The sequence below is a fragment of the Prionailurus viverrinus genome, chromosome X (assembly GCF_022837055.1).
Source record: "Prionailurus viverrinus isolate Anna chromosome X, UM_Priviv_1.0, whole genome shotgun sequence".
Taxonomy (NCBI): Eukaryota; Metazoa; Chordata; class Mammalia; order Carnivora; family Felidae; genus Prionailurus; species Prionailurus viverrinus.
In genome coordinates this window covers 10,743,878-10,760,727 of record NC_062579.1, presented here as the reverse complement: position 1 = coordinate 10,760,727, position 16,850 = coordinate 10,743,878, and the positions used below count along the sequence as shown (strand labels likewise).

The 16,850-nt window shown below is 48.7% G+C and overlaps 1 protein-coding gene and 1 long non-coding RNA gene across 5 annotated transcripts in view; one reads left to right on the top strand and one right to left on the bottom strand.

Moving 5' to 3' along the window:
• LOC125156912 (uncharacterized) overlaps positions 1–947 on the top strand; it is a 71,852-nt gene extending 70,905 nt beyond the window's left edge. For all 3 annotated transcript variants that reach the window (XR_007148841.1, XR_007148842.1, XR_007148840.1), the window contains one exon: positions 194–947. This is a non-coding gene — a long non-coding RNA (uncharacterized LOC125156912). The remainder of the gene's footprint in view (positions 1–193) is intronic.
• The window catches only part of NHS (NHS actin remodeling regulator), a 340,674-nt gene that overhangs the window by 69,070 nt on the left and 254,754 nt on the right, over positions 1–16,850 (bottom strand). The gene's annotated exons all lie outside the window — the stretch shown is intronic.

Sequence of the window (16,850 nt, the reverse complement as noted above, 5' to 3'; positions counted from 1 at the left end):
ATTTTCATTCAAAGGCTGTCAAACCAATAGCTTTGGTAAGCACAACATTTATTTGCCTTTTATCCACCCAGGCAAAGGTTTGTTCTTTCTAGAACAAAAGCCACCTGGGGCAAGTGACATGCAGAGGTGCCAGATTCCCACCTCTGTCACCACTGTGTCAGCTTACCACTGTCCCCTCTCCGGTCTTTTTCAGATACTGGTTACTGGCCGAAGCCCATTCCAGAAATAGCAGTGTCCTCTGCGGCAGGAGGTTCTGCAAACCCACAGAGAACAGGACCCACTGGGGCTGTCCAGGCAAGCTGCCATGTCAGTGGTAACAAATTACAGAAGTTCTGTCCTCCTGGAGTGAATTTCAGCCAGTGGCCTGGAGCAGACAGTTCAGGGTCTGAACTGCGGGACTATCAGGGCCTTTTAATCACAAGTATGGGTCTGGGGCTGTGGAGTGGGTTGTGTTTATTTGGATACACCTCAAAAGGCTCATGTCAAAAGTTACAAAAATCCCACTTGAATAGTCAACTGTTAGTGAGGACTCAGGTTGTCAGGCCCTTCCGTTGCCTCCTTCCCTGGACTGCACTTCATCAATCTTACTCTGCTTCCTTTCTGTGTCCCCTTCACACTCCTTTCCCTATTGTCTTGGGTGAGGGCCTGGGCTCTCTAACAGACCAGACTAGCCTGACCTTTCTGATATATTACATTTTCCATCCTGTAAAGAAACTTCTGTTGTTTGTGGTTTTTTTCCATTTGGCATATGGGGCAAAAGGAATAGCTATCGTGACCATGAAAAGAATGAAATCCTTGAGTACCCAGAAAAATGAGACCAAGAAACTGGAATGACTAATCATTCTCTGGTCTTCATCCTTATGCATTACAAAGAAAAACAACAGGGAAACAAAAGCAAAACTATTAGGACTCTATCGAAATAAAAAGCTTCTGCACACTGAAGGAAACAGCAGCAGCAAAAGGCAACCTACGAAATGGGAGAAGATATTTGCCAATGAAATAACCAATAAAGGGTTACTATCCAAAATACATAAAAAAACTTGTAAAGCTCAACACCCAAAAACTAAATAATCCAATTAAAAATGGGCAGAAGACATGAACGCACATTACTCTGAAGAAGACCTACAGATGGCCAAGAGGCACATGAAAGATGCTCAACATCACTCATCATCTGGAAAATGCAAATCGAAACTACTGGGAGATACCACATCACACCTGTGTCAGCCAGGACCTGGAGAAAAAGCAGCCCTTGTATGCTGTTGTTGGTGGGAATGCAAACTGCACGGCCACTGTGGAAAACAGTATGGAGGTTCCTGAAAAAGTTAAAAATAGAACTACCCTATGATCCAGCAATCTCACTACTAGGTATTTACTGGAAGAATACAAGAACACTAATTCTAAGGGATACATGCACCCCTTTGTTTACAGCAGCAGCATCTACAATAGCCAAGATACGGAAGCAGCCTAAGTGTCCATCGACTGGGGAAGTGTGTGAGTGCGTGCGTGCGTGCGTGTAATGGAATATCATTCAGCCAAAATAAAGAATAAATCTTGCCATTTGCAATGACATGGGTGGAGTTAGAGTTATAATGCTAAGTGAAATATGTCAGAGAAAGACAAATATTACATGATTTCACTCATGTGGAATTTAAGAAACAAATGGGTAAAGGGAAAAAAAGAGACACAAACCAAGAAACAGACTCTTAACTATAGAGAACAAACTGATGGTGACCACCAGAGGTGGGCAGGTGGATGGGTGAGACAGGTGATGGGGATTAAGGAGGGCACTTGTGATGAGCACTGGGTGATGGATGGAAGGGCTGAATCACTATATTGTACACCAGAAACTAAAATAACACTGTATGTTAACTAACAAATTAAAATAAAAACTTAAGAAAAGCAAAACCAACAATTATTAATCAGGCACCTGCCACGGCCCTCCCTTGTGTAATGATCACCTTTGTTCCTGCAACTTATTTCTGTCCTGCTTCTCCCACACCTTGATATGAAGACGATAATGATGTCGATGACGGGTTTCCATCTTTCTCTGAATAGTCACTCATTCGACAAATAATCACTGAGCATCCACCGAGTGTCATCCCTGCCTGAGGCACCGAGAGACATGTGAGGGCTCTGTCCTCCTGGAGCTTGCTGTCTAGCAGGAGAGACGGATAACAAACGTACAGATAGAATATCAGGTGGTGTAAGTTCTGTGAGGAAGTCAGAAAGTGGGCTAAGGGGATGAAGAGTTGATGGGGTTGCTGTTGTGAAGAGGGTGGTGTCGCAGATAAGCCCAGCCACCGCCTTGCCGGCATCCTCTTGGCATTCGCCCCAAAGGCCGCTTCCCATGACCTCCTGAGACTTTCTGCCTGGGGGCGATTTTCCTTCTGGCAATGGGGGAATGCTGGGGCGCCAGCAGGGCAAGGAGTATTAGGGAATTCACGCCCTGGGAGCAGCCCTCCACAGTGTCAGATGCCCTCCTCTGAGGTTACGCTAAACTCAGAAGTGTGGTCTTCACCTCCCTCAGATTTCCTCAGCAGGACCGACTTCCAAGTGGCCCCAAGGTACTTGCTTGGTAGCACATCTCTGGTCCGTTCGTTCCCTCCTCTTTCGTCCCCATTCCCCAGCAGGTGTTACTTGGGTTGTGTGCTCAAACAAACCACTTGTACTCCCATCCTTGTCTCAGGATCTACTTGTGAGGGAACCCAAGCTAAGATAGGCAGTTAGGGAGGGCTTCTCTCAAAGGGGAGATCTGAGCAGATACCTGACCTAGTGAAGCAGGGAGCTAAGGGAAAATGTTCAGTAAGAGAATTTCAAGCAGAGAGAAGAGCAAAAGCAAAGGCTCCTGGGCTGGATCGTGTCTGAGTGTTTGAGGAAGAGTGAAGCCAGAGTGCAGGAGTAGGATGGGTGAGGGGAAGGGCAGTAGGAAATGGCTTTCTTACTTAATTCATTTATAGTTACAGTATCTCTTCTAATCCTTCCTTTCACTATTGCCTCCAACTACTTCACTTCTCATTTCTCTGGGGGCTCATTTTCTGAGTTCTGCCATTTTATTTGCATCTGTTATTTCACTTATTTAAACGCGTCTACCGCTGACCAGTGCCTGGGAATGGGGAGAGAGTCTGCAGCCCTACTTAGGGAGGCAGCTTTCAGGGGGAAAAGCAACAGGCTCTCTGCATTCCGCCCCCCTAGTTTTTTTTTTTTAAGATGGGAGATGGAGTTTCTCCTGTTCCTTCACCACCACTACCGGGAACAGCACCTTCTGCTGAGAAACCCAGCATGTGTCAAAATTTGAGCCACGTACTCTGCCTTCATCATCTCTGACCCTCATACTAAGTCTGCAAACCAAGCAGTAACTACCGCCCAACCAAGGAAGGCGACCCTCCTCCTCCTATTCCACCCTCCTGCAGCAGACAAGGTGATCCCCTCACACCTCTGGCTACACACGACACGTCCCAGCGGCAAATCCCGTGGCTGCCGTGCCCCTCGCCATGCGTTCCGGGTTCTGCCGAGGTGGCTACTTTGATCCTGAACGGGAGACTCCAGATCACAGAGGACAGGGAGTTCTCTCTAGGCGGCCGGCATGAGCTTAGCACAGATGCCTCCCAGAGCAGGACTGCTTTGCTGCCCCCCGGGAGGTTCGTCATCAAAACTTCCTGCCCTGACCCACATCGTGCCTGTCTCCATTCGTGCTTCTGGCTGGAGCTACCGGGGAACTGACAGCAGTCTATTAGTGCTCCAGTCTGCTCACAGTTCCTTCTGGAAGAGCTGGCATCTAAAAATGAGTTAGCAACATGCAAGCCCCGAGGTGGCAACCGTTAAGGCCTAAAAGGCAGGCCAGGAGGACTGGGCTCTACTGGCAGAACTGGTCTGTGAGCTGTGTGGGCAATCCTCAGTAAGTCTCTTATTGTCTCTAGGGATTAGGTTTCTCCAGGCTGGAAGCAACACTAGTTTCTGGGCTTCCTTTTACTCCTTCCCAATTGTCCTTCTTAGTGCTTACCAAATATCTATGTGCGCACCTATACTTTCCAGCTTCCTATGCAGTTACACTGGGGTCAAACGACAGAGTAGCAACTACTAGCCAGTGGGATGTGGGCAGAAGCAGCGCACGCCATTTGTAGGCTTGGTCCTTACACAACCTCCCCCAAACCTTGCTGCTCTCTTTTCTTCTGTTCCTTAGAGGCTACATGTTCCGGGCTTAAATCAGACTTTGTGTGATGAAGAACTAGAACTTTTATTGTGTTCAAGTGCAGAGCTTTGTCGGTTTCAGAGCATAATAGCCCATCCTGATGAATACGGTTTTCCTTTATTCTACCCTTTCATTCATTCATTCATTCGTTCGTTCATTCACTTTCAGATGTCCTCCATTCACTTGATATTAATGAAGCGTCTACTACATGCTAGGCACTAGTACCTTCTCTTGAGAGTGCGTGTGTGCATATGTGTGCCCATGCACCTGCAGGTGGGGGAGGGGCATAGAAAGAGGAGGGAGGACAGAGGATCCGAAGCAGACTCTGTGCTGACAGCAGACAGCCGGATGTGGGGCTCAAACTCACAAACTGTGAGATCACGAGCTGAGCCGAACTTGGACGCTCAACCGACTGAGCCACCCAGGCACCCCTAGGCACTAGTACTTTAGCACCAACAAACTTTAGGTTCTTCTCCTGGAGGAGCTGGGGGTCTGGGTAAAGAGGTGGATATGGGAACAGAGGTAATCATACAGTGAGAGAAGTGTGTACTAGGTGCATAATATTGTGTTGTACGCAGAGAAAAATATTCAGGGGCCTTTATCTTGAGAAAACTTCAAGCACTTTACTCTTCCCAGCTTCGTTCTTTATTAGACTCCTTTCATGGAGGCAGGGCTCACCCTGAATACTGCACCAGTTCTAAAAGATCTGCACTGACTACCACCCTCCCCTTTCTACCAGCCCATTATTCCAAATCAATCTACCTGGAGTGCTATTTCTATAGGCCACACCCCTGTTTGAAAAATCATCCAGGGCGTTTTCATTGCCTACAAAAAGTCCCAACTTCTCAATATGGCATTGATCCGGGTCTGAGCTATCTGACATCATTTTCCACTTCTCTTTCACCCAAAACTTCTCTTTCAACCAGACCGTTACGATCCACGTCCAACAACCCACACCACTGGAGATCCCACTCCATGTCTTTTCTTATACCGTTATTTCCTCGGGACTCACCTCCTCGTCTGCCTAAGTCCCTGATCTTCGAGTCTCACCTCAAGTGATATCTTTGGTCTTTCTGCCTACTCCAGGGTACGGTATTAATATAGTCAACAACTTAGATGACATGCACGATTCTTTACAACAACTAGCAGGAGAAATAGAAAATGTAAATAGTCCTGTATCTCCTAAAGAATGTGAATTCTTAATCAAAATCCTTCTCACAAAGAAAATTCAAGGCCCAGATGGCTAGTGAATTCCATAAAACATTTTAGGAAGAAATAATACCAATTTACATGAATTCTTTCAGAAAATAGAGAAGGAGGAAACACTTCCCAACTCATTATATGAAGTCTTGATACCAAAACCTGATGAAGGTCATTTCGGAAAAATCTATAGCTAATCTCATGTTTAATGGTAAAACACTGAATGCATTCCCCTAAGACTGGGAAGAAATCAAACATCTACTCTCACTAGTGTATAAAACATAAGAAAGGAAATAGTAAATATTGTCATTGTCAGACAACATAATTGTGTAGGTTGAAAACCCTACAGAACCTATAAAAAAAAACCTGCTAGAACTGAAGAGTGAATTTAGAAAAGTCACTGAATATAAGGTCAATATATAAAATCAATTGTATTTACATATACTAGTAATGAAAAATTGGAGAATAAAAAGGAATACTATTTACAATAGCACCCAAAATATCAAATCTATAGGGATAAATCTAACAAAAGATGTGCAAGTCCTCTACACTAAAAACTGCAAGACATTGCTATGAGAAATTAAAGAAGATCTGTAAGATCAAAAGCTATGCTATATTCAGGGATCGGAGGACACTGTTAAAGATGTCCATTCTCCCCAAATTCATTAATAGATTCAAATCAATGGCTCATCAGAACCCCAGCTGTTTTTCTGAAGAAATTCATCAACAGGGGTGCCCGGATGGCTCCGTGGTTGAGCGTCCGACTTCGACTCAGGTCGTGATCTCAGGGTTTTTGAGTTTGAGCCCTGCATCTGGCTCTCTGCTGTCAGTGCAGAGTCCCTTCAGATCCTCTGTCCCCTCCCTCTCTGTATCTCCCCCACTCCCAAAAATAAATAAAAACATTAAAAACAAAGAAATTCATGAACTGAATCTAAAATGCATGTGGAAACACATAGGTTCTAGAATAGCTAAAATAATCTTGAAAGAGATGAATAAATTTGGAGGATTTATACTACTTGATTTCAAGACTTACTGTAAATCTACAGAGGTCAAGACAGTGGGGCTTTGGCAAGACAGTAGACATGTAGATCAATGGAGCAGAACAAAGAGTCCAGAAATTGACCCACATGCATACAATTGAGTGATTTAAAAAAAAAAAAAGATGTTAAGTCAATTCGGTGGGGAAAAAGAAAAAAACATTTACACATGGTTCTGGAACAACTGAATGTACATATGGGAAAAAACTGAATTTTGAATCCATACACAAGAAGTAATTACAGAAGGATCATAGAACCAAACATAAAAGCTACAGCTATAAAACCTCTAGAAGAAAATGCATGAGAAAATCTTCATGAACTTGAGAGAAGCAGATTTCTCTGACAGGGCTCAAAAGGGACTAGCCATAAAAGAAAATACCGATGAATTGGACTCTGTCAAAATCTTAAAAATTCTACACACCACAAGAACACCATTGGAAAATAAATTGGCATGGCAGACTGTGAATAAATATTTGTAATCCATATATCTGACAAAGAACTTTCATTCAGAACATATAAAGAGCTACTACAAATCAATAATAAGAAGACAAAGAACCCAATTAAAAATGAGAAAAAGGATTAACTAGACATTTGAGAAGAGAAGATTCTGTCCAATAAGCACATAAAAAAGTATTCAATATTCTTCGTCATCAGAAAAATTCAAACTAAAACCACAGTGAGATACCATTTCACGAAATCCACTGGAATGACTGCTAATGTCCTAAGTGTTGGAGAGGATACAGAGCAGCTAGAACTCTGATAAGTTGCTGGTAGGAGTATAAAATGGTACAATCATTTTGGAGTAATCTCTGGCAGCTTCTTATAAAACTAAACATACACGTACCGTATGACTAAGCAATTTCATTCCTAGGTATTTACCCAGGAGAAATGAAAACTTAAATCCACAAAAAGATGTGTGCAAAAATATTCTCAGCAGCTTTATTCAGAATAGCCCCAAACTGGAAACAGCCCAACTAAATGGATAAACAAACTGTGGTACATTTCTACAATGGATTACTGCTCAGCAATAAAAAGGAATGAACTACGGATACATTCAACAACATGGGTGAATTTTAAAAATATTTTGCTGAGTGAAAGAAGCTAGACATTTTTTAAAAATCCTACTGTATGATTCAATTTATCTGAAGCTCTTGAACAGGCAAATCTAATCTATGTGAAATCAGGATAATAGTTGCCAAAGCGGGGGGAAGATTAGAAAGGGGCACTAAAAATTTGGGGGGGGTGACAGAAATGTACTATGGATTATTTCAGGAGGCGGTTACAGACATGTATGTGTCAGAGCTTGTTAAACTCAACCCTTAAGACCTGTATACAGCTTAACTGTACTTCAGTTCCATTTCAGTAAAAGAAATTACCCCCCCACCTGTCCCCAAAACACCACGCAGGGTGCTACTGTATTGTATTGTTATTTATTATTTTCATATGTGGTTGTCCATCTTAAACTTTCTGAGATCCCTCAGCAGGACCCCCACAATACTTAGGATTCAATATTTGTTGAATGAATGAATCAGTAATAATCAGGCAGTATGAAAGGGAAAGGAAAGGTAAAGAAAAATCAGAATATAACATGATACACATTTCCCCTGTTTCCATTTTCCTGGGAGTCAACACCATTTCAAACGCAGGTCCCCGTCTCCCAACACAAAACAATAACCCGATATATAAGACATCATGCTTTTATTTACAATAAAAGAGGAGGCAAGGAAATAAGAGAAAGCTTTTGTCCCCTGTATTTTGTGGTAATACCACAAAATTATTACTCTGTTTCTTAACTCTAGCGAGAGAGACCAAAAGACATCTGATGAATCACCTTTTCATTCATAAAACCCTGCTTATATCTTTCATCGCTTTTATCCTCCTAGAATAATAGCAGAGAAAACAGTACTTGATGGGCCTGCATTATCGGCTGCTATTGGAAAGGTCTAGATAAGAGTGCTGAACTACCTATTAGTATTCTGCGTGCACACCCTTCTCTATAACCCAGAGTCATCCGTTTCCTGGCAACCCTCAAAATTTCATTCTCATTGAATTGCTAGATCTTTATCAAAATATAATTAGAGCCTTAATTTGAAAGATAAATTTTGATTGCCAGTGCCATGCCCAGAGGAAGAAATAATCAGGTGGGAGAGAGCTTTGGTGCAATTGTTAACCATATAATCAATGTCATGAATCACCCTCCTTAAAAAAAAAAAAAAAAAAAAAAAAAAAACAAAACTTTGGGGGAGAAAAACTTTGTGAGGGGTAGAGTGAGGAGGGGAGAGAGCATTGAGTCATCAGACCTACTTACGACTGTTACATTATGTTTGCTCATTTCTTCGTATCGTTGGTTAAGTATTTGTCCTCTCTCCCCAGCTAGAAGACTTTGGGGAAGACCTATGCTGTGTGTTCTGCTTCTTTCTGTGTGTATCCCCAGTGGCCCGACCCGTAGTAGTAGGTAACCCGGTCTACAAGCCCCCTATCTCAGTCGGGTCAGGTTCCCTGGAAGTAGACTGTGACATAGACGTTGCTGGGTGCAAAGCTCAGAACAAAGGCATTTGCTATCAACGCCAAGTGGGACTGGGCACAGGGAGATGTGAGAGAAGGTGGGCTGTGACACAGGTACAGGCGAGGCTCGGCCAGTCCCAGGGCAAAGCGCCGGAGCCACCTTGGCCCCACAGAACTGTCGTGAATTGAGGCAAGGTGACCGGTTATCGGAGTGGTGCTGACCTGGGGAGGCACGTGACCTTGGGCAAGGTGGCTCTCTTTAGCCGAGGACAGTTCTGACTGGTGAGTGTTTGAGTCCTGAGGAGGAAGGGGGTCTGGGGGCAGCGGACTGCGGTGACTGAAGGGCCTGGGCAAGGCGCCGTGAAGTGGGGCCCTGGAGGACAGAGCGCATGAGCCCGTGTCTGCAGGGCTGCAGCTCTACCTCCTGAGGGGGCCAGGGGCTCCCGCCGTGCACGCTGTCACCAGGCAATGGGTGACCCGCTGGGAAAGAATAGATGAGATCAGAAATAGCCTTGTCTTCCGATCCAATTGTTACGCTACTGACTTTTCAGAAAGCATTCTTTGTTTATGTCTCGGGGTGGATACCGATACCTTTTTAAATAGTGAGACCTTTGGGAGCAAATATGGGAGAGGCAAGGGAAGCCAGGCGCTTCCAGCCCCTTTCCTTTTGGGCAGTCACACCCACAGCCTCAGGGCTTTATGGGCATAAATGGTTTGTCAGTTGGGGGACGGAGAAAGGACCAAGCATATATAATAGTCCTTCTCCACTGGAGTGAAAGGAATGGATTTTATTTAACCTACATTTTACTGTAGAGTCAACTTCTCCTGAAACCTACGGGAATCCTCGCGTTTGTAAATACAGCGGCTTCCGACTTCAGTGTGGGAGCCTGTCTCCACACCACCTGGCCTTCATGCCCATGGCTCCTTTCTCCGTCCTGGCATCTGGGTGGAGCCTGTGACTTGGCCTCATTCTGTTGGCAACACAAGTCACAGGCCCGGCCTGGAGGAGGCCCGGAAGCTTCTGCCTTTGCACTCTTGGGGACCCTAAACCGCTAGCTAAGAAGTCCAGTGACCCTGCTGGAGAGACTGTGTAGAGAGTCCGCTTGGAGGGGGAGAAGTCCCAAGTCAACACAGAAAGAGGAAGCAGCCGGCCAGCACCCCAGTTGAGCCCGGCACCCCGGTGACAATGCACCTGACCACCAGCAAGAATCACGGGAACTGCCCAGTGAGCTCATCCCAGACTACAGAATCCTGAACCGGCGGATTGGCTGTTGTTTCCTAAGCCAGTAAGCCTTGGGGGTAGTTTCTTATGCGACAGTAAATAAAACAACCCCAACCAGCAATTACCTCAAGCCAAGTGACCATGTTCACCTTGCCCCACCCCCACCAAATCACCAAGGTCCCTTTTAACCTCGCACTCGAGACTCCTTCCCTCATGTGATGGCTGCTTTTTGCCAGGAAACCATCTTGTTATTACTTCACAGCAGGTGCTGCCTACCCCGTAATGAATAGCCCAAAAATTTTTTAAGGAAAAAAAAAAGTTTCACGGGGCTGTCAGAGCTGGAGGTTGGGGATTGGGCTTCCTCGAAGTAGCACAATCCTGTGTATCCATTTCATACGCGTGGGGCTCAAATTCATGCCTCAGCAGATTTATAAATGACTCCCTGTCATGGACCTTCAAGGTCACTCACCGAGAGAGGAAACTCAGAATATTAAAGCCTGAGTATCAGGGTCTACGTTGATTGGACACACCAGACAGGGCTAGACATGGAGTCCACCAGATCAGAGCGGCCGTGTAGTAAAATAATCCAGGGCTAGATTCCGGAGCCAAACTGCCTGGGATCAAATCCCAGATCTGTCACTTGTTATCCATAAAACCATAGGCAAATTACTTAATCTCTGTGCCTTAGCATCCTCATTGATAAAGTGAGGATAATAGTCCCTAGCTCCCAAGGTGACTGTGAAGATTAAATGAGTTAATACATGCACAAGGCATAGACCAGTACCCTGGCTATTCTAAACCTGACTATAAGGGGTTTGATACTTAACAACTGGGAAAAAGTCTCACGTGGATTTTAAATAATATGAATAGCTATTTCTAGAGATTGTACACAACGAAAGGCCATCTAGAGACTATACATCAGCTTTCTGAAGCTGTATCCTATATAACTTGGTTGTGATTCCAGCCCTGCCATAAACTAGCTGTGTCACATTGGGCAAGTGATTTATAACATGCGGATAATGACACAATGACCCTGCCTAAAAAGGCGAGATCAGAAGGTCCCTCCTCGGAGGTGTATCTCTATACCTTCCCAAATCCCCGTGAGACAGGAAAGGGCAGGTGGACTTACCACCATCATAAAGATGGAGATCTGTATGTAGCTACACGACTTGTCCAGAGCCAAACCCAAGTCCCAGAGCAGAGCTAAGAAAGGGTATCTTGCGTACCGGATGGCTTATGGCCATGGCACAGACTACGTTCCCCAGCCTCCCTGTCAGGTAGATGCGGCCACGTGATTAAGTTCTGGCCCCTGGAATGTGGGTGGAGATAAGGTGTGCTCCTTCAGGCAGTCCTCCGCGCTCTCTCGGTCCCCTTCTGGTGGCTGGGTGCAGAGCAACCCAGGAAGGACTCCAAGGCCCTATGGGATCCTAGAGCCACAAGAAGGCAGAAGATGGGGTTCCTTGTCATCACAAGCCAAAAGTCGATTAGACTTTATGCGACAAGAAATAAATTGCCTTGTGTTAAGCTCCTGAGATTTGGGGCTTATTTGTTACAATATTTGGCCTTCGCTGACCAACATGCCCAGTGTCTCTAATTAATACCAATTCAGGTTCTGAACTTCGAGGTAAAGCACACACCCCCCCCCCCGCCTTTTTTTAAGAGCAAAGGGTCACTGACATCTTATTTGGTACAGGCAGAGCAAAATTGATGACATTTTTGTAAAATCTGAATTCCAACACTTGGTCTTCCCATCTACTCTTCAAAGTGGGCCAGGGAGTTAGCCACTGTGGTACTGGGCCCTTTGGCTACATTGAATCAGCGGTAATTTTGCATCGTCTGTAGAGAACAAAACGATGGTGGGACCATTTCAAAGATAAAGTAGCAACTATTTTCAAGTCTCTACTAGATGACGAGAGGAACAACGGATTTCTCAGAGGTGTTTTCTGTTTCCTGGTCTCTTCCCTCCCCTGAATCAAGTTGTCTATCTTAATATTTGACCAGTGGTTATATTCATGATGTACAGAAAATAAAGGTAAAATGTTAAAATCAAAATTCACTTTGAAAGGGAGGAGAGAATGACCTGGTAGGTTCTCTCTTGAATAGAGAACTAACAGTGGGGATTCATACCTTCCTTCCTAAATTCCCATATTCTTTAGTTTGTTTCTTTCACTGTAGAAAATTAGGCATTTACATTTTCAGCAATTACCAATGCATTTTTGCAAAAATAAAATACCATAATTCAATCAATCAAGAACAGAGGAGACCTTTTTTCTTCAAGCTGGACTTTGCCACCTTTGCTTCCAAAGAAAAGATAAGCGTGGGTTTTGAAAATAAATAATGGGAGAGGCCTAGCAGGCTCTCAGCATCCATGATCCACAGGAGTAGATCCGGGTTCCCGCCATCCACTGCGACCTTTCAAAAGGCCCCACTCCCTTCCCGTCTCCATTCCATGTGGTACCTTCTCCATCAGTGGGGGTGGCGCCCTTTAGACAGATGGGTACCCTTCAGTTACCAGGAAGAGGTTCATCACTCAACTGTCCAGGGCTTTCCATCTGGGAAGGAAAGAGTGGTATCCCGGCTACTATGTGCACTGAGGAAGTTGGCATGTGATTCAAGTGCCACCCTGGACCATTTGGTCCCTCTGTAATCTGGGCCAGACTCCTTTGCTGGGGCGTGGCCTGCTGGCCCTTGAAGCACAGAGGAGCAAGCCCCATATACATGGCTAGGTGGAACTCCTACGGAATGCAAAGTTGCAGATGCCCGTGGCCGGGGGCGGAGAAGGGATCCCTGTCTGGGGCTCCCATCCCCCAATCTTGCAGCTCAGTGGCTCTGGGCCTCACCCGGGAATGGACGAGATGTTGCCCTTCTCAGAGAGACCAGCACCACAACATCCCTGCCCTGCCCTCAGGCTGGACGCTGAACAGCTCTGAAGGGCGTGTGGGCCTGCTCTCCCGCTGCGGGGGGGTGGGGGGGGGGTGGGGGGGGGTGGGGGGTCCCAGGTCTGGCTCGCCCTCACGCAGCTGGGAAGGGAGACCCCATTCCTGTAAGAGCGGGGTCAAGGTAGGCTGCATCTCCAGCCGCGAGGCTATTTTTAGATGCTGTTATCTTTGCCCTGCTCACAAGCGGTTGTGAAAAGCAAACTGGTGACCGGGAGGCACAAAACCGCAAAATAAAAACCTCGTGAAACAAGAGCTCCCAAACTCAAGCGCAAACCACACTATGGCTACGACACCGTGCACCAGCATGGCCGGCGCCGCTTAACCTTCCCCTAAGGGGACACCAGTTGGGGCTCTGCTCTTTTACTGCCCGCACATTCCTGGCCTGGGCAAGACCGGCTCTGGCCCACCAACTCTGGCAGGGCGCCTCCGCGAGGCCGCCCCACTCACGCCCACAGATGGTGACCCAGGTGGACAGGTGTACCAAAGGAGCAGGCTCAAAAGGGTTAACGCCGCCACAAAAGGAAGAGCTCCAGCTCTCTCGCCTCTCTCTTCCAGCTCATCCTAACCGTCCGTTTGCCTCACGGCATCACAGCCAGCTCCATGACAGTGAAACCCCTGCACAGGCAAAATGTCGCCCACCACCAAGTGGCAGGGCAGGAAAACAGGATGGAACACCTAGCTGGATCCCCGACTTCTCCCCAGCCGTCGGAGCTCCCGCAAGGCTGAGCCTCAGGGCGCGCTCCCTTTCACAGAGCCCTCGAGTCCCCGTGCCCCCGGGAGGAAACCCACCCCCAGCCCTCGCAGCCCCCCGCAGCCGCCTCCGTTCAGCTGCTTTGGGCCTGGGTAGCCGCGTGGAAAAGTGCCGCCCCGCCCCAGAACCTGGGATGAGGGGTGAGGAGGAGGCGGCAAACTTCAAAGCTGCAGCTGCAATATGCTTAAAATAAAAGACCCCAGGAAGACAGAGCAGTTCCCCCTCGCCCCTCAGAGCTTAGCGCGGTCCACCTTGACCGCCTGCTCACCCTCACTCCGCTCTGCCGAGGGGAGCGGACTTTCAAACCTTGGCTAGGGGCGGGGAGGGGGGGGGGGTAGATTTCCTCCTAGGCTGGCGCGCGCGGCGGGGCTGCGGCTCTGGCTTCCTCCGTCCCCCAAGTTCACCCACCACCCAGAGGTGTGAAACATTAGTTTAAAATGATGTCACCTGCCCACACCCCTTCCCCCCAGGCTAGTCCCATCTCACACACACCGGAGTGGCCTGGGCTGCGAGTCACGGAGCATCCCGGGGGGTTGCGGTGGGGCACCGCGCCAAGGCTAGCCTCCGCGGGCGCCCGCTCAGGCTCGGGCTCGGCCCTGGGAAGCCCGCCCGCGCATCGTTCTCCCGGTGCAGAAATCCTACCGCCCGTGCGCCCTGGGCGCGCCGCCGGGCCCCGTGCCGGCTCCCCGGGAATGCGGCCGTCAGGTGAGGTAGGCATGCGTGCCGGCTCCGCAGCGAAGCAGCAGCTGGCTGGGGCGCTGGGCTCACGATCTGCCTCTTCTCCCTCTCCCCGCAAAGGAGAGGCCTCTCGGGGGCTTTCCAGCGCCTTGTTGCGTTAGGACCGCATTCCTTCTTCCTTTTGCCTTTTATCTTCGTTTCTCCTTCAGATGCAAAAAGGGAGATCGCGGGAGTCCATGCCCAGCTCCAGCCTAACTCGGTCCACAGGCAGAGAGAGAATTATGAATGGATGCTGCCTTCTGATGAGGAAGTCGACTGGGGAGGTCTCTGCGCACGGCGCGCTCCATCAAAGCCGGGGCATTGGCCCCTCCACTGCTTCAATGCTGCAGGCTGAGACACCTAATTGACCACTGGGAAATCAGGTGCCGGGAGACCTGGGCGGGACGTAGCCCCAGGGCCACGCTGAGATCGAGCGCCTCGCCCGCGTAGACAGCTTCGATTTACAGCCCAGTGAATGGAGGGGACTGCGGCAGCCAAACCTCCCGGGCAGCAGGCACGGTTGCACCAACGCTCTGCAGACAACCACCCGGCTCCGCGAACATCTCCCGGTTCCACTGGGCTAAAGTGGAACCTGCTAAAAATAATCCGTCCCCTGCCGCCAGCCGCAGTGAGCCGCAGGACTCGGCCCCCAGCCCCAAACTCGGCCGTGCGCGGGAGCGGGCCACAGAGCCGGCCCTGTGAGCGTAGACAAGCCGGGGGTTGCGGAGGATCCTGGGTCCGGGTTTCGGGTACCTGTGCGTCTCCTCCTCCGGTGGTGCGGCCGCTGGGGCCGCGTGTTACCCATGCCCGGAGTGGCGGCGGGCTCGGCACATCACCAACAGGCTGGACCGGCCGCGGCTGCTCAGCACCGCACCCCCGTGGCTCCCTTCTCACCTCCCCTGTCCCCAGTCTCTGACCAACAGCGTTAGAATCAGAGACGACGACGAGACGCCCGCGCCAACTCCTCCAGCCCCGGGGCAAGAGGGAAGACAGAGACTGGCGCGGAGCCCCGCGCCCCGTGTGTAACAGGACTAGAGCAGCCCGCAAATTGTAACATTGCGTCCCTTCCCCCTCTTCATCCCCGGTCCCTGAGACCTTGCATGCTAGATACAACTCACCCTGCTCAGGCTTAAAAATACTGCAGAGACAATGCCTTCAGAGCCATGAACTGATCTCCAGGGAAGGGTGATTTACTAAGCCAGCTATGGTGTCGAACCAGGGCTAAAAACCACAGCAGTGCGTGCCCCTGCCTGAGGCTGCTAGGTTGTATATACGACAACGGCATGCGAAAGACCAAAAGCCGTTTCGGGCCACTGCAACACTTACGGGATATACCCCAACATATAACACGGGGGAAAGACCAGAGAACGAAATCATCCCAAGATGGCTTGTGGGGCACAGCTGTAGGTAATTTGTCTTGATGCCTTGGAAACCCATTTCAGGAAAACATGACTATTTTCTGACCAGGTCGTCCATCTTCAAATAGGGAGGTTTATGCCCCAGGCTCATTTACATGTGTGGGCAGTACCCGGTCCGTGGGGCCTGCGACTCCTCCATCATTGACAAATTGTGGTGAAACACCTGACTTGCCAAGGTCATAAGAAATCACGGGGTTTGCAGGTGCACGGGTAGGGCACTTCCTAATTGGCATTACTATGAATTATGATCGTGGTCACATGAAATATCGCATCCAACCCGAGTTAGTCTAGGTTGGCTGCTGTCTTCTGACCCCACTCACACCAACCTCCTCGGACGGCTGCCAGCCTCCAGGAAGGATGGGGAATGTGGCTGGAGCCCCCCCCGGGAGACAGTGTGTGGCTAGGACAGGAAGGATGGGGAGGGAAGAAGTGGTGTGGCCACTACTCCCCCAGTGAGGCTGAGAAGACAGCCATGAACCCCGAAGTTGACGAGGTCGGTGGGCAAAGGAAAAGAGGCCATCAGAATGAGAGGAGTCAGAGAAGCGAGAGAAGCGGGAGACCGGGAGGCAGGGAGGGAGGGCCCTATCTCACAAGCCAAGGGACAAAACGGTTTCAAGAAGGCAGCATGATCCAGAGTGCCAGATGTCCGGCGAGAGGTTCACGGGAGCAGTTTTGCCCGCCAAGGGCAGACCTGGGCCCCTCAGACTTCCACAAGGACTGAGAGAGCGGAAAGCGTGGGGTGGGCGGGATGCCAGTCAGAGCTTCTGAAAAGAAACGGGGGGGTCTTTCCCTTGGGTTCGGTCACCAAAGGATCAGTGGCACCAGCAGCACCTGGGGGCTCGTGACACCAGCACTGGGGAGAGGCTCGCGGC